Raw genomic sequence first — 24,889 nt, 5'->3', positions numbered from 1 at the left:
AAGATGCAACATACATAGAACTAATGATATAAAAGTGCATGCTAAGTACTGTTTTTAACTATGAGGGAGTATGTGCTGACAATTGAGCAAGTTGTAGCCAAGGAATCTTATCATTGAGTCCTTCCTTTCTTGTTCGAAGGCGGTATACCCACCTCTTCTCTCTGACATGAAGTAGTCTGGTCAGATCTGCCTTCTGTTTTTTCATGACTTCTAAGACCACCCATTTAAGATCTGTGTCTTTGTGAATGTGTTCCAAGAAGTGCCTTGTTAGTTTTGTGTTTGTTTTGATGCGGATTTTGGTCTTTCTGGTGGCCATGCCCACATACATCAGGCCGCAGGGGCACGTAAGGAGATATACCACATTTTCGGTATTGCAATTGCTGAAGTTGTTAAATTTCCAAGGCCGTGTGGTTCCTATGTCCACTTCCTTCGTTGTCTTAGTAAACGGACATGCAGCACAGCCTCCGCATGCATAGTGTCCTGTAGTTCTTTGAGTGTTCCAGAGGGTCACTTGGTCTTCCCTCACCTTGGGAGAGTCCTTTGCATGTACCAGCTCATCTCGTAGATTCTTACTCCCTTTAAAAGCAAAAAGTGGAGGTTCCCAATGTTTGTCTGCACCATCCAGAATGTGCCAGTTTTTTCTTATGATTTTTTGTACAGTGTTAGAGACTGGTGTGTATGTTGTCACACACACAATTCTATTTGGCTTTTTTTTTGTGGTGTTTTCTAGTAGGGCTTCGCGATTGTTATTCCTAGCTCTCTTCTTGGCTTCTTTATCATTTTTTTGGGGTAATGCGGGTCTAATAGTTTTCTCTCAAGGTCCCCTGCTTGTTCTGTAAAATTGTCTGTCTCTGAGCAGTTTCTTCCATTCATCTGGACTGCTGCCCTGATGGAACTGCTACCCTGATGTGCTGTGCTGACCTGCTTCCCTCTTACCTGTGGAAAGAGAACTGGACCTGCAACTTCATCTCGAACCCAGGATACCAGAGTTAGTCCAAGGACTATTTGGCTGGCCTCCTGATCTGAGTCTCTGGGACATTAAAGGCTCCCCAGCATCCTATACAGGCCACTGGACCCACCTGCATTAAGTTCCTGACCCTCAAGTTGTGCCATTCAGGCCCTGGACCCTTGGTGTGGCTCAGTGAGCTTAAATTAATCTTTTGGGCTTTTTGTGAGTGTGAACGGGTCCGTTCGCACTGATACTTCGCCACTCGCATCGCCATTCTACCTGAAGCGGCGCCACTCTGACTTTTCGGACTCCAGCATCGACCACTCTCAGGTAACAGCTAACATGAAGCTCCAGCCTGCCCGTCCATGATCCTCAGCCTGCTTTTTCGTGTGACGCTTATAGCCTCCCAAGACACTCTCTTTGCTCCTTGCAGACATCTCGAAGATGGACAGGATTTTTGCCACAAACATGAGAAGGTAAACTTCAGTGGGACTTAATCTAGGGACTGTATCTGACCTATGCTCCATCACAGTTGGCCTGATAGTGTGACTTTGATCCGGTCCAGTATGACCAGATATCCAGAGTTTAGCAACACAAAAAGATGATGGACGGAATGCTGAACCTTGTCAAACATTCACTCCCCAATCCCAGATCCATGTTAAATCCTTCAATTTTTATTCACCATGCCACCCCAGTTGGGACTCAGTCACATACATATCAGTCTTGACTCTGTTCCCCATGGGAATAGTCTAGCCCAAACTGCCAAACCAGGTCCCCCTGGACCAGAAAACCAGTTTTGGGGAATCAACCTCATCAACAAGTTTAGCTTATATCCAGCGGCATAGTGAGTACGGGACCCACATCTTGGCATACCATTCCCAAATAGGGCAACTATAGTTACACAAAAAGATGATGACAGAATGCTGAACATTGTCAAATATTCACCCCAGTCACATATTTGTGTAAAATCCATTGTTTTGTTGCTCACCATGCCACCACAGTTTGGGCCCACCCATATGCAAATCAGTCTTAGCTCTGCTCCCTTTGTGACCAGTCCAGCCTGAACTACCAGACCAGGACTTCCCGGGACTGGAAAAAAAGCATCCTGGGATGGGTTTTGGGGTGGCACCCCTCTTCAGCCAGCCTAGCTTGAATCCAGTGTCATAATGAGCATGGACCCCACGTCTGGGCATACCCTTCCCATAACTGTGACGGAGTACACTGTCTGCTAAATTAATGGTATGCCCACACTATATAGGGTCAGGAGAACTGTCAGCTTTCTGTCAATGGAACCCCCATTGGCTCTATTGACAGAAGATTCTTCTGAAAGCCTGGTGAAGATGGGGCTGTCAGAATAAAACCATCACACTGTCCACTTTAGAATGGACAGTTTAATCGTTTTTCTCTTCTGTCCATCACTGCCAGAGAAAGCCTGGCAGTAAAGGACGGAAATAAATAATGACCACCATAGCTTTGGAAAAAAACTAGGGTGTAGTGGTTATTCATTTGTTGTTTTCCTATCAAAAACTATCATTTTGGGAGTTTGTTTTGGAAAAACAAAAAATGTTAAAAGTTTGGTGGACAACCAGCAAAATTGACAGAGACCGTCCACCAAACCTTTGTACCTTAAAAGGGACCACTGTGATGGCAATTCCTTTCAACTTAAAGCAATGACCTCGGGCTGGTGGACATCTCTAATTAAAATGGATGTTGTTTGCCAAGGTGCCAAAATGTAAGTCCAACCCCACCCTGACGGATGTCACTCCATCTGCCAGGGTTCAAACCCTGGCACGTTTCTTGTTGCATGTGAAGGACATTCCTGTCACAAGTGAACCACCCAGACTCACAAGTGGGAAATATTTTAATTGGGAGAATAGTGGGAACACTGGGTGATTGGAATTTTCTGGAATCTTTCATCCTCCAGAACGTTCTCTCACAGAAATAATTTCCTTCTGCTTAGGGGCCTTTCCTGTTGCATGCAATATATCCATGCATAAAAGTGTTGCACGGTTTTTATCAGAAGACTTTTTGGAACATAAAGTAGTCAAATATTTGATATTGTCTGTTGAATTTCTATCCATTTTTTCGATTGTCACTGAAAGCCAGGGTAGAGGAAAGATCACATTTTGAAAAATGCACTCTGAATCACATGATATTTTCGGTAAACTGAAATTTAGAGGTATGCAATAACCACTATTCCTAAATTAATTGTCTTGGGGCATATTTAAAAAATGTATAGGGTTCCTTTATGCTCATATTTCATTCATTAGATTTTGCCATATGAATTGATGCATGGTCTGAGCACAATGAAAAATCATTATGCGTTGCATTTCAGTCAGTGACACTGAGTACCACGTATTTGTGGGCAACCAACTCAACGTAGGGAAGACTGAGATCATCCTTTTTGGTGAGGCCTTATTGTTATGGTCACCAAATTGGTGGCCACCGGATCTCGGTTCTCCCCCTGCACCTAAGAGAGTTGTAAAAATTCTCGGTGTCTGCCTAGATCAGGCGCTAACCTTGAAGGAACATGTGGCCCACTCTGCCGGCTCCTGTTTCCATGCGCTGAGTCTGCTGAGACGTGTCTTTCCTTTTCTTCCAGACTCCTCAAGGAAAACCTTCATCCAGACATTGGTACTAAGGAGACTGGATTACTGCAATGCTGGTATCAGCTAGTGAATCTTCTCTGGATCGGTTGCAGTTAGTGCAGAACACCGCGGTACGTCTGGTTTTTAAACTTACCTTCTAGAACTGCCTCTGCCCCGTTGCTTCAACAGCTCCACTGGCTGCCGGTGTGCAAACGTATCAAGTTTAAAATTTGCTACATCGCCTTTAAAGCTGGGATTGGCAAGGGCCCTGCTTACCTTGCTGAGAAATTGAACCACTATGCCCCCATTAGGGATCTACGCTCAGGAACTAAATAATTTCTTCTAGTTCCCCAGGTCAAGAAGTCTAGGATGGGGGGAAAGCCTTTTTGCATCTTGCACCTCGGCACTGGAATGAGCTCCCCATCATGTTGAGACAATGTCAAGATTATCTTCCATTCAGGAGACTCCTTAAAACAGTCCTGTTCTAATTTTCTTACACCTCATCTTTCTCTTGCATGCTCCGCAGTGTAGAGATACCCCTTCGGGACAGATTCAGGCACTAAATAAGTTTATAAATCAGCCAACAAGCCTCATGTATATTTGCAACCAGAAGAGTTTTATATGTATGTTGCTTCTGTAAACTAGTAATTGAGGCAAAATATAGATGAAAACATTGTGTTGGACACGGGTAGCGTGGTGCAGAGTGGGTGGGCCAAACTCCGGAGGAAATGTGCAAAGCATCCACGCAGTACACACAGACGACACACAAGGCACACTCCAAAAGAGACGCTACACAAGTTTGTGTAAGAATAACTTTTGTATTGTAGAAACACAATGTATTTTTAGTAATCGGGCCCCTGCCAGAACCATTGTGACATACAGTTAGGATTAAGGTACGTGTGAGGAATAAAGGTAAAGTCCATAAGCCTCAATCCTGCAATAAAAACACATCAGGGCATAACATTAGGGGTTAGTCCGGGACACCTGCAATAAAACATCATGGTATCACCATATGCATAAACGCTATGCGTGACCCCTGGGGCAGGAAAGCTGTAAGGGAAAACATTAGGCAGAACTCATAAGGCAGAACACCAACAGCATAGGTCCATGAGGCCTAAGTACATCATGCGTAACCTTCGCCCCCTTGCCATAAGGGTAATAGCATTATACAGTGACCTGGGAGCATGGAGGCATTAACATTGACCTATAACCGCATTAGCATGGGGCAGAAAACCATTACACTCTGCATAAGAACATAGGCATAGGTCACATTGGGCATGGACATATGTGCATAGATCATGAGGCTCCTCCCTAGGCATAGATGCCCACCATCAGCCTGGCAACCCTGTGGGGATAAATCACATTAGATTCGGCATAACATTAGCAGAAGGCACATTGGCATTAGCTTAATCACATTAGCATGGGGCATGCACATAGTAGCATTTGGTATCTTGCTAGCCCAAGAACATTAGCTTAGACCTGGCAGCCGCATAGCAACCCTGGGGTGGGTAACATTATGGGCATACCGACATTATCCGGAGGACCCTCAGCAGACCTATCCCCTCGTAGTGCCCTCCTTGCTATTCAACAAATGTGCCCCAAGTTGCTACTGCCAGCTGTCCGTCGGGGCAGTGGTGCAAAACAGTCAATTCCTGGCACGTTGGAGTCCCCTCCCTGGGACTCGGGAAGTCAACAAGGAATGATGTGGCCCACGAAAATAATGGCCCAGCTGGAGCTGCCCGCCAAGGAATACCAACACCGGGGCTGGACACCAGCTGTGCCCCGACACCCCCCTCAACCACAGGACATAAGAGCCCCACTCACCCGGCTCCTCTTGCGGTCTCCGCTCCTTAGGCCACAGTCAGGTCCCTCTGGCCGCAGTTCCGACGACCTGCACAGGGACACGGCGAACCCACGCAGGACTCTTCTCTCCCCTGCTGGGAAGGCTTCCACGGCCTTCCGGGGATGCGGCGGGAATCCCAGGCGGTGGGGGCAGGTGCCGACAATGTGCCTTGGGCCCCCCCTTCCGACCTCACTCCTGGGCAGCTGCGCTTGCGGGGCTCTCTTCACCTCGCGTCCAGTGCGGGGTAGGCTCCCGCCTGAATTCGTCTTCCGGTCGGCTTCCTGCTGCGGGGCAGGACTTCGTCCGGGCACTCCTGCCAGCGCAAATCGCAGCGCTGCTCCCCCGACGTCACGGGGAAGCCCGCGCGGCGCTGATTCCTGGCAGTTCCTCTTTCCCGCGCAGAGGGGTAGGCTCCCTCCTAAGTATCAAACAATGACAGAGGCGCCAAAACCGCGGGGTGGGTTCCCGCGGGTTCACAAATAAGCAGGGACGCCGCACACATACGGGGTGGCACCCGCGACAGGCTCCTGATGCGGGGTGGGCACCCGTTTTCAAATAAAGCACCAATACGTGGTAGGCTCCCCTTGAATTAGCAAAAAAACCACGGGGTGGGCTCCCGCTGGTTTGAATAGGCACCGGGCAGCAATAACCCGGGGCAGGCACCCGCCAGCCAAAGTAGGCAAACGATTGCAGGCAGTTGTGGGGGACTCAAATATAGCACCTGGATGGCACAGCGCTACAGGATCATCAAGTATAGTGCTTCACAGGCGCTAGGCAGCCCCATCAGCTTCAGGGGCATAAGGCGGTGCTCCTCTTCTCCTGGGCACTCAGCACATAGCGCCACCCACACCAACCGCTAGATAGCAGGCAGGATACAGTCACTCCAGCGTAGTGCCCACCAAATATAGCGCTCACCTTGCACAGAGCATGCGGTCAGGGTCCCACGAGGCACTAGGGCGCAGGCAGGGAGCGCAGGCCAGTCCAATGTAGCGCCCGTCTTCCTCAGGAGCTGGTCAGCAGAGCAGCAGGCACTCGTGAGTTGGTCTCCCTGGTTTTCCTCCCATGGGCAAGGTCAGACAGGCAGGCAGGATTACTCAGCTAGCTTGGGGACAGCAGAGCCTCAGCTCAGTCAGCCACAGTAGTGTAGTCTCCTCCTAGCTCCAACCGCCTATACTCCAATAGAGGTTCCCCTAGTCCAGTAGTGCCCTAGCTATGGCTCTCCCTGGCCCTGTGGACAGCAGAGGGGTGCAGATAAGCTCAGGGCCCAGCACACAGGCCCATGTGGCGGTAACCCCTGGCAGCAGATCTCCTCTCTCTCAGGTCCACGCTGTGACTGAGCACACGGCAGCCCAGCTCCGCCTACCAGACAGTGCCAGCAGCTTCTAGAAGCGTCTGGGGAAAACCGGTTCTAACTGGCACAGGGGGAGGTGTCCAGCACCCTGGGTGCCAGGCTTCCCTCCAAAAGCTGGGGTTGCTGGGAAATAACAACTAGACTGGTAACCCAGCTCAGGCGGCACAACCACACAGCCATGGCATCCATTTTAAAAGTCACATCTGTAAATACTGAAAGTCAGTCTGCGCCCACCATTGCACAGCACGTCTTATGGTATCTCACACCACACATGGCCTATACATTTCTCTACCATGGGGGAGATAAAGGTGCGTACACCAGTGCACAGCATTTAACCTATGCATTTACATAACATGTGGTTTCCCATAAAAAGCGAAAAAATTCAGGGAAGAGGGCCAAGTCCAACACATTGTCACCTATTTTTTTTTTCTATTGCTTTGATTGATTTTTCATCTCAATGATTAGTTGATTTGGCAAAACTAAGGGGCATATTCTCAAGGACTTATTGGCAAGTTATCGGCACTTTAGCGCAGCAAAAGTGGCGAAAGAATTATCGCCCCATTCTGAAGCTGGTGCAAACTGACGATATCGCCAGTTTTCCAGCGATAGTTGCCGCAAAAAACATCGCCACGGATGAGAGCGACAACTAATGCTAATGATATGCAGAGTAGGTGTTCCCGTGCAAAAACACACGAAAACACCACTTTGCGATATTCTCAACGACCAGCCAGACCTGCGTTGGATCCAAAAACAGGCGATAAAGGGCGTTAGCAGCAGGGATTTAACACCTGCCTTTTACTGGTGTAAAGCAGGACAACTACCTGCAGTATGAAAGGGAGCCTAATCCAGATCCCCATCTGAAGACCAACACATGTCATGGAGACACTGATCATGCAGCTCGGAGACCCAAGAGGTCCACAACACCCACCGCCACCACCCCTATGCCCCCCCGGACCACACACCCCCGGAGTACCACCGAGCCAGCGCAGAACAGGACAGGGCACGTTCCTAACATGCACCAGCCTCAGAGACTCAACGCCAGAGGAAGTCATTGCTGACTACAGGCACAAAAGGACAACCATCTTCCGCATCCTGACCCACATTGCCCACAGGCTGACAGTACCAAAACAGCGGACAACCCTCCGCAAACAAAGCTGCTGGCTGTGCTGCACCTGTTGGCTCCTGGTAACTCCCAACCAACAACTGCCAGAGTCAGAGGAGTCTCACGGCCAGCCCTATCAAACTTCCTCACACATGTCTTGGATGCATGTCCAAAGTAGCAAGGGCGGGCCCCTGTATCCGCACCACACGACAGTTCCAATTCGTAGTGTTCCTGCGCAACCAACCGCAACGCCAGCCGTTGCCAGATACCTCTGTGCCCCAGATCCAAGATTGTAGTAACTGAAATGGGGGTGCGCACGGTCATGAAGTCCAGTAGTCAACAGTAGTGCAAAGACAGTCCTTTATTACAAATGCACAAATAAACAACACGAAAAGCACAGCCAACGCCCAACGGGGAACTTCATCAGGGCAACGTGTGGATTCAAGTAACTGCATATGCTGCGGGAACTCCCCAATACAAAATCCATACTCCGGAAGTCAGTATCCAGGAACCTGTTGGACAAATGGTGACAATGGTCAAGCGTCCGTATAGTCACAAACCTAATCTGGTACGGTGTATAGCACTTGGAAAAACCGGAATGCTTACAGGAAAGACAAATCCTGCACAAAAAGACCGTAACAGAAGTACGTGTGGTCGTAACCATCGTAGGAAAGAAAATGATGGTTACGGTCACATGAACTTCTGTTACTGTCTCATGATGCAGGATTTCTCATACCTGTAAGTATCACCATTTGTATCAGCTTGATACCCATGTACCTTTACTCCCCCCACCCAGCCACGAGGGCACCGCCGTAACCCGTGGTGCCTACGTGATCCTGTGCCCCTGCTGCACCCCAGCCCTGGTCCCCAGACCGGTCCACGGTGCAGAGATAACTGCCCGCCCCTGCACATCCAGGCCTCAATGCTCACCTGCTGCCACCGGCGTGTCTCCTAGAGGGCCCACCACATGCCGGTGCAACCTCCTCAGCCGATTGCTGGATTTTGCGCCACATGCCCCCGCGGACTCATGTCTGTGCAGCCTGCTGCCTTAGGCGTACATTGCGGTCCAGCTGGGCTCACAATTCAAATCTAACCTTGATTGGCAGGACGGCGTATCGAGGCCTAAGCATCATTGCAGGCTGCACAGCCGCTCAGCTCTGGTGCCAGTAACTCTGTGCACCGCAACTCATCACCACGTGGCGTAGGCCCGTGCCGGCCAAAGTGCCTCGGCTGCCACCAACTCTGTGCACCGCAAGTCACCGTCACATGGCGGTAGGCCCGTGCCTGCCAAAGTGCCTCGGCTGCCACCAACTCTGTGTTCCGCAAGTTATGGGCCCTTTATGATTGAATCTTGTGGTGCAGATGCCATCATGTCACTTCCGGCAGTGGTAGGGCCCTAGGCCCTCAAGCATAAATAATGACCACACGGACACACTCAGATAGATAGTGGAAATGCGCCCGGCCCGTTTTAATGGCATGGTCATATGTTCTGTGACGCCTGTGCTGGATGGGTGTGGTGTTGGTGTAAACCAGCCCACAGGGAGTGGCTGTAGCATGCTGACAACTAGACCTGTGATCAGCAGATCACTACAGGGAAGAGCTGGCACATGTAGCGCTGTCGTCCCCCCCTGTAAGCAGAGTGGGCTGGCCTGGCATATGCCAGTCCAGCGTAGGGGTGTGAACAATGACCCCGGGGCTCTGGGATTGGTTCTGTTCTGGGCTGGACAAGGAAGTGACTAATGCGTGTGTCTCTGTTGTAGTGTTGGTGCCACCCGGACCGCAATCGGTAATGTTGCACACTGTGACTCAAGTCCCACAACATGAGCAACATGGACGTAAGGGGGAATCACTGAGCCTACATTCATCCATACTTTCAAACTTGAATGATCAGAGACATGACACATCTGTGTGAATTAGAATGTTTAATGTACATTCAGTGGAGTGTTGTAGCTGGTGCACTACAGGGCCATGCAAACCCCACTTTATATTGTTGGCCCGTGGAGGGCCAGCCAGAGTCCTTCAGGGAATGACAAGTACATCGGAAGAGGAAGAGTTCAGTCCGCAATCTGATAGCTGTGTCATTGGTGACCAAACAGATTATTGCAGTCCATGTCGAGGTCCAAGGTGAATGTCGCAGATTGCATTGGGGGACAGTGGAAGGTGATGATGCAGAGGGCAGAACCAAGCAGAAACAGGCCTTATGGCGTAGATGAATGCCACTGCTTCCTTCTTTCCAGTAAGGCAGGATCATCCGCATCTTTGTCCTCTGCTGTTTCATGTGCCTCACATGTGGGTGGTGGTGTTCTGTCTCCAGCACTGGGTGGCACTGACCCATCAGGGAGCGGAGATGTGGATGTCGAAGCAGCATTCATCTGCGCCAGGCCTTGTGGCAGCAATGCCATGATGAGGATCTGCAAGGCATGGTAGATCCCAGCTACATCACGCTGATGTGCAGCCATTCAATCCCCCTGCATCCGCTCCATGTTCTCCATGGTCCTCTGCATGTGTCCCAACTCCCGGATGACACCGCTGGAGCCACTATGACTAGACAGTTGTCCTTGTCTCAGACTCAGGACTCCAGCGATGTCATCCATGGATTGTTTGAGAGCATGGAGCAGACTGTGGGTGTCCGTTAGGGACTGTAAGTGGTCCCTGATGGGACTTAGACACCCACGTATGGCATCTAGTTTGGCTGCGATGAGGTCGAACCCCACCTGCACCTGATCAGCCATCTTCTCCTGGCACCCTAACACACGGCGTTGGAAGGCCATGTGTTTTTCGTGTGGGTCCTGGGAGACAGCTCTGGTGGTTGTTGCTTCTTGCTGTGTGGTCTGTGCAGGGGATGAGGTCTCCTCAATGCAGCTGGGCTGCACTGCTCCTGGGGGTGGGGTGCTGATGGTGTCCATGAGCTGTTGGAGGGCGTCCGTGTCGAAGGTGGGGTGGTCCTTTTCGTCATCAGTGAAGAGTTGTTGGGTCTGCTCTGCAGGAGGTGTTGATTCCCCCACTGCAATGTGAACGGGAGATGCAGTTTAACATTGTGTTCACATGTATGTTGATGCATTGTACAAGTTTACATACAGACTGCATGACAGTGTACATTGTGACTGTTTGGGAGGAGCTGCCTATTTGATGCGGGACAGTGGACATTTCGGCAACATCACGGATGTGTGTCTGTACTCGTACATCATCATCTCACATTTCCCTGCTAGGCCAAATGTGATTGGCCAGTTTCTATACACAAGCGGCAGCAGTTGTGTCCTCTGTTCTGTTGTGGGCGAGTTTCACTTTGTACCACATTGTTGTCAATGTTGATGTGCTCTGCTTCTTATGTGTGTGTGCTGCATTGTGGGAGAGTCGCCCCTGCAGCTCAGATTTTGCTGGCCCTTATCACTTTCAGGCGGTGTGCCTTTCAATTCTGTGCTTATACAATGCTGAGATGTTGCAGACTTGGGTAAATTGGGCTCCTGGTGTGAGTTGGGACTCTTGGACATGGTTTGTCCGCAGATGTGTTGTTGACGTCGGGGTTGTTTGTGCACATGGATGTGTTAGAGAGTGACCTGCTCCTTTGCGGATGTGGTCCACACTCAGCCACCTCAGTGTTGTGGCGTGCACCATGTCATGATAATTGGACTGCAGCCTTGCTAATCGTCATGTAGTGTCACTTGCATTGTCAGTGTGGGTCACGGACCCGCAGCTTTGCTGGGTTCAGCACATGTGCATGGGTTTGTTGTGAGATTAGCGATGTGTGGGGAGGGCCCCCTCTGGGCACATAGTCGACCGGAGCCTATTTGCATATTGTAGGTGTGCTGCCGTGTGCCAAGGGGATCAGGGACATGCTCCAGAGTCATTGTGGGTGTGCACTGTGCTATGCTTATTTGTGCATATGTGCCATTGTGCCCATCTCCCCCCGTCCCCCCAGTCCCTGGTTGTTACTCACCCTGTTGCTGTTGTGTTGGCTCCTGTCGAGCAGTGTCTGGTCCCTCAACTCCTGCCACCGCCTCCACACTGATGACTGTGGACACCATTTCCTCCATCTCGTTCAGCTCCTCCTGTGGCGCTGGACTCCCACCTCGAGTCTGCATTGCTGCCTTCTGGTTGTTGCAGAGTTTCTGCTTGGTTTTGTGCTTCACATCATTCCAGCACCTCTTGACCTCTTCCATTGTTCTCCTCAGCACTCTGATTGCATTCACCTTGGCCACGATGGACTGCCATGTTCCATTTTTTGTCGCCAATGACACATTGGAAGTGACAAACAGTTGTTGATGGTATCTTATCACCTCCGTTATCAGGATCCTGTTTTCCTGCGGACTGAACCGCTTCTTCCTCTTCTTCTTGTCTTGGCCCTTCGCTGACCCCGAGGTCCCAGCCTGGTCCTCCGGGGGGCTTGTGGGGTTACGGTCATCCTCTGTTCCTGCTCCGGCTCCCTCCATTGTGCTTCGCAGTTGTTTTGTTTTTGTTTGTGGTTTTTTTTCTGCTTTTATAGTGATTTTTCCCACCTGACGTGTGTGAAATGCAGGCGTGGCTCAGCTTATTGCCTAATTTGTCATTGCGGTTGGGCCCATCTGACGCGTTATCGGGATACTATCGCATATTACCGCCGTGTTGAGAATACGATGTTAACATGGAGTTATTTTCCCGTGATAGACGACGATATGTGAAATTGCATTAACCTATTTTGGCGATGGTTATCGCACATTCTTGAGAATATCCCCCTAAGTGCGATATACACAAATGTCCTTTTGCTGCATTATTAATTGTGTCTCCTTTCAGAAATTTATAACTTTTCGGGTTGACACATAGGTTTCACACTTTTTTCTACCATAAATGGCAAGTAGTTAGAATCCACAAAACTATAGGAAAAATTGACTACCACTTCGAAAACTGCACAAACTGCTGTCAAAAAGAAATGTTTTTACACTGTGCCTTATACTGAAAGCTAACAAAGGGTTTGGTGAGCACAACAAAGTTTAGTTGATGCCATTCGTAGAAACAAAAAACCACTTAGCTGCACAACGCTTTTCCCATTTGGTATAGCCCCTCACATTTTGCTACATTTTGACTGTTTTTTCGGCACTATTCCCTTTAGCGGAATACGAAAACCCTGAGTGCCCCAATGTGGAGCAAAGCACACATATTTCGCCTGGATATGGTTGGTGGAAAAAAAGGTTATAAAGTCTGAAATGATAGCTGCCATGAATGTAAGAAATTGGCCCAGCCCTTAGGGAGGGGCAGGGGGGACAGGGATTGAGGGGTGGGGTCTTAGCAGCCAAGTGGTTTATCATATGGACAATAATCATTACATTTTTCTTATCAAAAACACTAAACATGCTAAATAAATAGTATGCTTGTACCACTGCATCTATGATTATTTCCTGATGCTTCCCAGGATCATCTCCTTTACCTTGCAGAAATGGACCCTAATTGTGGTGGCGGGTAAAAGACCCTTCTGAATCTAGTGAGGGGAGCTCACCTCATTCTTTTATGTACAGCTATAATTGAGGATCTTCTAAAAGTTCATTAGAGATGGCAAAGTATAGTCTTCTAGTTGGAAAAAACATCCAGGATACCTACAATCTGCTCAACGGTCTGCCTTGGAGGATTCTCGCCATTCTCCATTTTGGCAGAATGGTCTCAGTCACTGTTGAGTGTCCACCTCACAGATGTGCATCCACAACTCACCCTGGCTGTGCGAAAACCACCATAATTGCATCCAATCCCTACAACCTATTCTTCACCACCGAAATTGCTCTGTTGATATCATGAATTAATTTTGCGATTCATTGCTATTGGGCCTCAGTTTCTTTTTGAAGTCTATCTTCATTTTGAATTGAAATACAGAAATGTCATTCATTGTAGTTGGCTTATCACATTTCTGGTCCATCATTTGTAAAGATGGCTGTATAGACCCCACTTCCACTAGACGGAGAGGCATTCTAGAGCATGTTTCTAATGCAGTGGGAGTATAGTTCATTTGGATTTTGTGTTGAAAGTCAAGCAGTAGTTGAGGGGCAAAGAAGACAATGTTTCACAGAGATTCCCAGGAACAACCCTGGAGGAGAGAGAATTCTAAAGAGAATCAAGAAGGAATGAGACGCCAGGGATGACCACAGTGCAATGCAGAATTGGTATTCCATGGCAGGTGGAGCTGATGCAATTGGGCCTTCGTGCACTACAGCTGAGTTTAGAGACAGTTAATGTGTGGAAGATAACTAGGACTACATCTCTGCAAGAATATGTACAGTCTGTAGAGGCCAGGTCACATTACAGTGGCACTAGACACAAACTGTATCTCTAGGCAATGCTGAAGCCGACTTCCCCCTCAAAAAGGAGGAGCACCCCTAGGACTGTACACCGAGAAAGATGCGGATCACTAAAATCCAACGCAGCATCCCAATGAAGATGGGGCAGGGAGGGTACCAGGGATCCAAATGGCCCACTACAGTGTCAGTTCACTCAGGAAAGGCCAGTTTGCCAGCTCAGCTAGCTTGTAAACAGGTGTAATGTTAGGCCAAAGATGTATGATTAACTGTCAATAATGTAATAAAAAATGTTTAATATCTTGTCAAAAAAGAATACATATTTTTTTTTTTTTAAATAAAAAAAGATTAGAACACACTGAGTTGGTCTGGATCTGTTTGTGGGTGGATTTATTCCCACGTGAAAAGGGTTTTAGGCTAGCAGGACCTTCTTTGTTTCTTGTTGTGTACCTCCCCCTCCCCCCGTCGTAAGCCTATCCTGATAACCTAGTAAGTGGCGGGAGGGGGTGTCCTTTTGTGGATTTTACTCTACTACTCCAACCTGGATTCCAAGTCAGTAAAGGAAGTACGACTGCCACCAAACTCATAGATAAAAACACACAGGAAGAGGAGAAATGTCTTTTCACTTTTATCCTAAACCAAGATGACTTGTATTTTACAACATGGCCCATTTTTGCCAGCGGGTTCAATGCCCCTTTTGCCTTTTGGTCTCTTTTTCCTATATGTCCCTTGTTGCTGTCTTCCATTCCAGTATACTTGTACTGTCTGGTTCACTCAGCCCACCTAGTGCTCACTAGCTTGGTTCTCTCTCTTGACATTTGCAATCGTTTTTATCTACCTTAATGTTTTTCCCCATTTGGACTTTTTTCCCAGAGCCACTTGCTAGTTGCACAGTGTTGGTTGCATCGATGAACAGTGGCTATCCGTGGGGTTATCTCTACATTGGGATACCTAGGAAGGTCACAAAGGAATGAACCCAAAAGCCCAGCCCTTAGCAGGCACAACCATGGCCAGCATTTCCTCCTTATGAGATCATTAAATTGAGAAATATCAAACTGGATTATGGTTATTTAGAATTTGAGAACTGGGAGAATTGTGCTACAATGCTAAACCACCTTCTTATTACCTTTTAATAAATATATTAACGGTTACAGGTTAATATCATTTATTTACTAAAATAATATGTACTTGGAGCTTGTGAAACAAAGACCTAACTGAGATTTGGCAATTAGTGGCAGTGAGTACAAAGTAACAAAATATTACCCTGTTATGAGACGAAAAAATATGATACAACAAATTAAGGAATTTTGCCTACCAACAGTGCTTTGACCAATGTTCTGGCATTAGGCATTCTGACCAGGCAGGCTTCCTGCACAAGTAATCTGTTACAATTATGTACCTTCTGTATTTGCTTTGCACCCGCAGCTACTAAGGGTCTTAATTTACTTTCTGTTACTCATACTAGGCTGGCAATGGTATCAGATCAAATACTACAAAATGGCTCATTATACTAACACAAAATATCAATATTGCAGTAAAACAATATTTAAATGGTGCCAGATTGTTATCAACTTATGAATGGTATTTTGACATGGTATGTAGTGTCCAGCTATTTCCTTGCATCATTGAACCATCTGTAGATCCTGGAAAATTGGCACAGCAATGGGTAATTTACTGTGGTACTACAGAGCATGTCGCAATAGGAACTTTTGCAGTTGCTCTCCTGTCACGTGTTAGTGCCGGCGGCGTCCAAGAGAGTGAGAGTTAGAGCAGTGAGGCGCAGGCCAGGAGCACGGAGCTGGTGCTGGTGGTGGTTGAGCGGCAGTTGAGGGGCAGGAAAAATGGAGCAGTGCAGGGGCAAAGGTACAGAAGAGATACTGAAGAGGTGCGCATGCTCGGCAGTGGGGGCACCTTTGACGGACCACTCTCAATCTGCGCTCCCTTTAGGCTCAGCGTGCATGAGTGTCATGCATGCCACTCTAAGAGACAGTAAGAATCCTGGAGCTGTGGACAGTCACGCATACCAATATATCCGCCAGCATGCCTGCTCACACTGCTCAGACTACTCATACTGGCCTCAGGAGGTTGACCTAGGGCCTGTACCCATGCCCAAGGAGACGTGATAGGCCAACAAAGTCAGCGGAAGGCAACAGAAAGCAACAAGTGGCACGGAAAGGATTCAAAATGAGCTGCGAAAGCCCCCACAGCAGTGGTTGAGCTCAAGGACCGTGGAAGCAGCCCACCTAGGGCTGGTACAGCTTGCAGCCTGGGAGAGCTCTCCCCTCTCCAGGATGCAGCTGGCATGAGAGGGGGTCCAAAAGGTGCCTGCAGCATGCTTGTGCCCCTCCCTGCTCATGTCCACGACAGTGGCCTCTGAGTTCCAATAGAGGTGTGGCAGATCTGTCTCCAAAAGTAATTACCTCAGGGCCCTATTCATTTGGAGCAGTCATTGCTGAATTTTAATCCAGCATAGTGTGAAACATAATACCCCATATACAGGCGATCAGAAGCAGGGCCCTGGAAGTACCAGGAAAAGCACTGCATGTTGCAAGTGTAAGCAGAAGTACGGCCTAGAACATGGTATCAAGAAAGCACAACGCATCATATCCTACTATAGTATTACTTGGCAGGAAATCCCAGGGACGGAACCACCAGAAATCTCATCAAGGTCAAACAGGGTTCAAGCACACCGACAATGGCGAGACGGAAACAGTCATTTTGCAAAGAAGAGTCCGTAGAGCAGGTGGTGGATCCGTCCCTCCTGGCCTTGCTCTTTGATCCCGTTGTGTGTTTTGGAGGTTGGGGGGCAGGTGGAATTTAGGTGGTGTTCCAATAGCGGCTCAGAGATCTCTCCCAGCCTGGCAAGAAGTCTCCACAATAGCACTCAAAGCTTAATCATGGAGGAATCAAAAGATGTTGGATTAATTTGCTCAGGTCGCAATCAGGTCATTGGTTACCAGTAGAGGGGTCACCAGAGGAAATACCAACCCAATCGGAAATGCAAACTGAACCTCCTGCTAGCAGTGATAGTACCCACGGGTAGCACGGGGAACATGAAGGCAGTAATACTAGGCCTCCAAATCTACCGATTATTAGTGGAGGTGTAGCAGTAGCAAAAGAACCGAAGCAAAATAGGATCATGGTAGCAGCCCGAGTGCACCAAATCCAAGAACAGGTAAGCACACCGGTCACAACACAGAAACCCAGAGACAAGCACTCAACTATAAATAACACTCCAATTATCAGTAGGAGGGAGAGCCTAACCGACCATGAACTGGGATTTCTGTCAGACTGTTTTCTAGCCACCATAGAGGCTCAAATAAACGATACTCTGTCAAACTCCAATGGAGGGCTAGAGGTCTGTCAGAAAAGTCTCTGACCTAGAGCCGGACACAACATCCATATCCAATACCCACACATTGGCTATAATAAGTGTCTCACAGGAAACAATTGCCAGGGCGCTCCTCTGGCAATCACGCAAGATGAAATTGAAGATTGACCAGATATAGTCAATGGCAACTGACCTGACTGAATTAGGGAATATATGAAGAAGACTGGAGTCCAAAATTAATGAACTAGATAAGGAAAAGCCCTGCCCATGTTCCCCTATTATAACAAGTTAAGCACTCTACCTGAGTAAATAGGAGCATGGGTGGATGCCACCAAGGCCAACGCAACTAGAAGTGAGCCAATGAATCAGGAAATAAGCTTTGACCTGGATGAGCTGTTTAGTTTACTGAATACATGACCAGGCAACGCTGGAAGAAATCTCAAGTGTTGCCTTGAAAGTCGTGACTGAGTGACTGGATGCCCCAGCCCATTTAAACTGCAGAGTGGTAGGCTCTGCCATGGAACATCAGTTGGAATCCAAGAGGAGAAGAATTCTGTCACCAAAAGATCCTGCAGACAAAGGATGCCAAGAGGAGTGTCCACAAACTTTGATAGCACCTGTCGCCCCATTGACATCTGGTTTATCGAGGAGGGCAAGAAAAAAGATTAAAGGTGCTGTGCTGCATTGCGTGACAGGGATAGAGGAGGAAAGCATTATTTCTACAGAGTTATGGCACTCTCTGTAGTAGTGTGACTTTTCCTGTTCTTTATGTGTTCTCTCTTTCCCCTTACTGTTCAGCCTGAGCATGTGTGGAATCTTGATGACGCCTTGGAATGTTGGATGCCTGATCTGAGTCAGTTGGTGATTGCAGGCTGAGCAGCTAGGAGGCTGTTCCTGGTGGGGCGTACATTCTGGCCTACTTACTATCTTGGCTATAACCTAAAGCTTCTGTAACTTGAATCCGAATAAAGTTACAACTTGGAACCTATTACCTGACCTCCTGTGAACATTCATAATACAACATTTTGGCGACGATCTGGTTTTCAAATCCTGCGTGAATTCAAATTTATTGGACTTTCCACAACTAACACTCATACAGCAACTTATGAATCTACAAAATACTGCAACTTCATCAAAGAACCCAAGCATGAAACATCTATGCGTTACCTCCTGACAGCCCTAACCCCCACCAGTGACCATAAGACACCAGTCAGCCTCACCTGGGTATGCTAATGTCCACTCAAGCTTGGTGAGTTGTATACTTTCTGCTACCTTGTCCAGCCTGGGCGTGTGTCATTTCAGTTTGACAGCTGTGTTTTAGTGTCCATCAACATTTGTGACTTTCTACTTGGTGTGCTGCCTCGTACTCCTACCCCACATTTATTGTTTGAAAAGCGTTCTCCGCCTTCCTTCATGCTATTGTTGCAGCGTGGAACATCAAATTCCCCCTTCGACACAGACCAAATACCTCAATAGTAAATTCACTCAAATACATTAATTGTTGGGGCCCATAACACCAACACTCACACTCCGTTGATCTGCTTCCCTAGAGGAATAAGCTTCCAAACGCTGACATGAAAGGAATATCTTTACCTAACTCTAAATGCGTTGACTCCAACCCTGAGATATTCCCTTCATTAGGAGATGAATCATTTAGTTGTTATTTATGGGTTTAGTGAACACAATCATTTATCTATACTTTACTCATTAACACATTTGTCAATTAATCAAATATCATTTATCTAAGAAAAATTGCAAATTGTTAGAAATCATCACTAGAACCGCAGAACATCATATTTACCTAATCTGGCTAAAAGTCGTCCTCTAAGTCAGTCAAGTCGTGGAAAAATCTTTTAATTTCATCAAAGTCAGGCCGCAATTCAGTCTCTCAAAGATTCAGGATAACAGCTGTCCAGCAGTGTCACCGTCCTCTCCGTCAGCATAACGTCAGGAAATTGAGTTCGTCAAGGAAGAAGAGTTTTTGTGAAGCCCCTAGTTCATTTCCCTACCTACTTTTATCATGAAAATAAAGTCAAAAAGTATCAAGATCGGGGGTTTAGAGAGTCCTCATTGGTGGACATGGGGTCAGGCGGTAAAGTTCTCACATAGTCCGCAAAATGAAGTCATTGCACTTGCTGGTTCCAGTTTTAAGACAGTCCTTTGTTATATCGTTGGCGAAGTTCCCGGAGCAACCTTGACTAGGACATCATCTCCTAGGGTCAGGACCAGGCTACTGTTGCTGGCAGTGATGCATGCGCACTTCACCCAGAACCTCGTGTTGTCAGAAGCAGTCACGTTCAACGTCTCGTTCAGCCATTTTGACTAGGCCGAAATGGGCAACTTAAGCAAAACAAACACAAAAACGTAATTAAAACATGGAAATGGCTAAGTAATTATCTAGCAGAAAGCAACATCCAAAGCGTTTATACTCACTCAATAAAGCACAATTTACAATTAAATCACAAAAGCAACATTTATAATGCAATATTCTAATTTTCTACTATTAGTATGTGTACATATGTTAGTATACAATTAGTTTAGCCATGCAAAGTGCAATTCCCATGTGTAATTCTTTTGTTAATATAATTGGTAAGTCTTTCACTGCAAACAAATTAATAAGATTACTATTAGTTGATTATTCAGATTAATATAAACATGCAGAATGGGGGGGTATACAAAGTTTTGTACTACCCGCTCCAGCAATCCCCCCTTTGGTGTTTATACCACCACACCAACAAAAATTTGTATCCCCTTTTATGGAATTTCAAAGTGATTTCTTGTTTGATTCATATTACAGTTTCCCCTAAATCTTCTCTTTTCGCTGTTTTATACATACTATCTTTGATTTCTTCTAATTCTATTTCTTCAAATTCTCTTTCTTGTTTCTTATCCCTTCTCCTTAAGCCTTCTCTTTTTAATCTTTTCTGATTTTTATTCTTTTTACTACAAATACATCCTAGTCTAATTATTAATACTAAGAAAATCACACATGTTAATGGAAATAATATCTTACCTATAAATGTACTACCTAATTTTACTACAAGGGGAAGAAATCCTTGCTCCGGTGCCTCCTCATACATGTTGAGATAGGGCACAAGGAGTGGCGCAAACTCCTTATAAAATGCCGACGTGAGTCCGTCCAAACTGGGCGCCTTGTCCCCGGGCATCGCTCGGATCACACCTATCACCTCCTCCTCCTCATAGAATCGTCCAGGTACTTACAGTGGCTATCCCCTAGCCAAATCAACTCGATAGTGTCAAGGAAGGAGATCAGATCGGGGTGTGCCTCAGTTTGACGTGCAGTGTACAGTGAGGAATAAAAGGCCAGCATTTCTTTTTGTACAGCCTCTTGTCCTGTGGCTGAGGCATCTTTGACAAATAGTAACTTGCTGATATAGTCATTTGCCCATGGTTTTTTAAGAAGTCCCACTTGGGTTTGTCCGGCTCAGTCTCCTTCGCCATATTGGCGGGCTCGGTTCTCCTTACCTAAATACAGTGTCAGTATATGTGCTGCTTCTTCAAATTTAGCCATCTTGACGCTCATTTGGCTTAGGATTGCTAGCTGGTTGCAGGCAAAGTATTCGGGTTCAAGTTCTCAAATCTCCTTTTCCAAGTGCCGGAGGTCATCCCTAGGAGCTCATAGGACCCCTACCTCTTAGGCAATACACTTGCCTCTGATAACAGCCTTAAAGACCTCCCACAGCGTGGACAGGGATTCAACCGATCCCATGTTGATTTTTGAAATATTCAGTCATTGCGGACCGTATCTCTTCCCAGAAGACCTGGTCTCAGACTGACCCAGCCGGGAGCCTCCAGGTGAACCCTCTGCAAGGAGCATTGGGCAGTGTGTATTCTAGTAGGCCCGGCGCTTGATCCGATCGGGACCTAGCAAGATGATCACTATTACACACCCAAGTGTCCACTTCAAGCAACGTTAACCAGTAATCGATTCTAGACCATGAGGGTCCAGCGGGCGATACACAAGTTCCTTCCCTGCTGTGGCGATGTCTGGGACGCCAGACATCTACAAGCTCATGAGCCTCCCTGAGGACCAATAGCTGCTCTACTGCCTTAGACCGTGGGGTTTAAGGGGTCTGCCTAGTATGTCCTTTTCCGGGTTAAGAGCCACGTTGAAATTCCTTTTCCAGAGTGTCACACCTGGGCCCAGGGACTGGACCAGTTGCCAAACCTTGGCGAAGAAGGAAGGTTCGTCTGTGTTTGGGCCATACACTGATATGAGCCTGACAGGGCAAACTCCAAGCACCCCCGCTACTATAACTTAGCAACGCTTGGGGTTGCGTATCACAGCTCTCGTGTGCCATGGGGCCCCCTTTCTCAGAATTATGGCCGTACCTCTGGGGTAGTTAGAGTACCCAGCTATGAATTTTTCTTACATCCATCCAGCGTGCAAGCCCATGCAGCTAGTGTTAGTTAAGTGCAGTTATTGTAGAAAACCTATGTCCACCCCATGGCAGTTAAGGTACGCCACTACCAGTCACATCTTTCTGCAGTCATCCAGTCCGCATACATTCCACGTCACTACTTTCAGAGTTGTTGCATTCATAGCATTCATAGCACTGTGAGCATCCTCAGAGGTTGAGTGTGCGGGAATTGGGTCATCTTTCTGATACGAGGCCAGAGAGGGGGGAAGGGGAGAGGGACAGGGGCGGGGCAAAAGACCAAAAAAAGAAAAACAATTTAAACACCCAACAGCCATCATACCCACCCCCCAACCACTACAGCCACCCAACAAGGCTGTGAGACATTTCCCTTGAAATGGCCAACAGTGCAGCAGAAAGTGGGACTCATCCCAGAGGGTAGCGCCAGGGGGCTCGGCGTATCCCGGCGATTTTGGTGCTGGGGGGCTGAAAGTATTAAGACAGAGAGGGACTGCCTCTCTAGCCATCAGGCCATCTTGTGCCATTCTCTGCGTGATCAATTGGCAAAGGCAGATGTGGTTAAAAGAGGGGCAAGGCGTTCCCAGCCCCCTTCAGCCTTGCCGGGGCTCAGGTATCTCCTACCAGTTCACCTGATCACACACAGCATAGTTTTTAGTTGTTTTCGCTGAGACGCTCTTCAGTCACCCGTTCCTTGTCTTTAGGCATGGCGGGTTTAGCAGGCCGAAGGCCCTGTACAAACTTGGCAGACAACTTAGGGGCAGTAAAGAATGACATTTTGCCAGAGTGGAAAATGCAGAGCTTTACGGGATATAGAAGAGAGTACTTAATTCCTGTTGTCGCAGCAGCCGCTTTACTGGTACAAACTCTCTTCTGGTAGTTTGGATGGATATAGTAAATTCTGGGAAAAAAGAGATCACTTTTCCCTGATATCTGGTTTCTTGGAGGTCTCTGGCTTCACAGAGCACCACGTCACGTTCCCTGTAATTAAGTAGTCTCGCTATTATTCGTCTTGCCAGGTCACCCAGTGGGGGCCTCACGCCGAGCGACCTGCGGGCGCGTTCAACTATGCAGACCTTTGACAAGGCGTTGCCAAAGAGGGACCAAAGCATTTCTTCAATGTAATCTTCTACCCTGGTCATCGCTGTGGTTTCTGGAATCCTGAGAATTCTTAGGTTGTTTTGCCGTGACCTGGCTTCAAGGTCTTTATTCTTGTTTCTGATAACTTCCAGCACTTTCTCCATGTGCAGCAATTTCTCCCGGGTTGCATTGCTCTTGTCCTTCAGCAAGGAGGTGCGTTGCTCAACCTCAGAAATGTGCTTTTCATGGTCTGACACCTTGTCTCTGAGCCGGTTCAGTCAGTCAGACATGGAATCTATTTTGAGGTTGATTGCAGACAGGGATTGTTTCAGTTCTGTAAACATCTTGCGGATATCCACACCAGTCCCTACCTGCTCTTTGGCCATCGGGCGGCACCTCTGAGAGGCTTGCGCTGCTCAAAGGAGCTCTTGGGTTGCCTGGCGTCAGGTTTGCCCATGCTTCACTTTTCCCTTTCCGGTTGTCTCTCCTTGCCTCATGGGGGTATATGCCTCACTGAGTCATGAAAGACCTGCAGCACTGCTATCAGGGAGGTCCTTGCGCAGTGCAGTGTGTGTGTCCATACACCCGCTGGATGCCTGTGGCCCACACAAAGGTGCAGGCTGTGCGCTCTCCTCACGGCAGAAAGACCAGGGGGAGGGTATGCATATCATGGGACCCTGCCCCTCCCCTGTCATCGTTGAGTGTCACCTTCGGACTCCCCAGCAAGTGCACAACAGGCTCTCTGTCTTTCAACCGGGCCACCAATGCACCGGGCCCATCAGTGCAGCAGGGCCATGTGAGTACCCTACCTGAAAGGGCTGCAGCACGTCAGTCCGCATCCCTCTCAGCGGCTCTTGGATGCCTGCAGCAATGTCGCGGCTCCTCCCCCTCGGGCAGCTTACTGGTCAAAACCCCCGCAGCCCAGGCATGCACTCTCTCACCTTCGCCCTGGTCCTGCAGGGGGGCCCACTAATTACAGTCATCTCATGGTTCGCTGAGGCCAGCAACCACTCCGGAGTACTGGGGGCCTAGTGCTGTTCTCTTCTGCTGGCAGCTTGCTACGGGCCAGGCACAGTCGGGATCTCCGGACAGCACGCACATCCTGCCGGCTCCTCTTTGCACAGCTACCACCAGTCGGCACTCCGATCACATCGTCTCTCCACAGCCAGCGCAGCATCACCCTCTCAACGTAAACAGCCAGGCCTGACATCTTGTGACCTCAGGCCACGCCAGCAGGTCTGCTCCCTTGTGCCTTTCCCTCCTTTCGGTCTGCCTCCATCAGCGAAATTGCATTCATCAGCTGCCCTGACAATTCAGGAACATTTCCTGTCTTTTGCGGGCTCTGTCAGTGGCCTGATTCGCTTGATAAATAACGGATATTCCTTCCAGCCTGCAGAGCCTCACTAAGTGGAGGCCATCTTGCAGCCAGCACTCTAGCAACGCCCCCCAGAATTATAAGTTTTATGAGTGCTGGTGAGCTGAATTCTAGCCAGAGTTTTCACCTGTTACAAAACAAAACATGAAATAAATCTGAAGTTAAACCCCTTAACTCATACGGCCCAAAAGACTTACTAGGAAATTCAGGTCTAACCTGGCAACCCCCACTACATCAAATACCTGGGGATGGAATTTTGTTCAGACCTAATAGACACCATAAAATATAATTAAAAACTCACCCTTCAAATGATAAAAACTTACCAGCTGGTCACCTAAATTCATCACTTGATGGGGCAGAATAAAAACTATACAAATGATGATCACACCAATAATTAACTATCTAATCAATATGCTCCTACTATGTCTCATATGACTTTCACCACAAACTAGGTAAACTGATCTCAAGGTTCATCTGGCAGGATAGAAAAGCAAGAATAGCGCTGAAAAAACATCACCTGCGCAATACACTAGGAGGCGTTAACTTGGCTAACTTTAAAGATCACAAAGCAGCCTTTCTAGCCAAAAAAGGTACATACTGGTTTCAAACCCCAGAC

This window comes from Triturus cristatus, chromosome 4_2 (genome assembly GCF_964204655.1).
Source record: "Triturus cristatus chromosome 4_2, aTriCri1.1, whole genome shotgun sequence".
NCBI classification, from domain to species: domain Eukaryota; kingdom Metazoa; phylum Chordata; class Amphibia; order Caudata; family Salamandridae; genus Triturus; species Triturus cristatus.
This window is presented reverse-complemented; position numbering follows the sequence as displayed.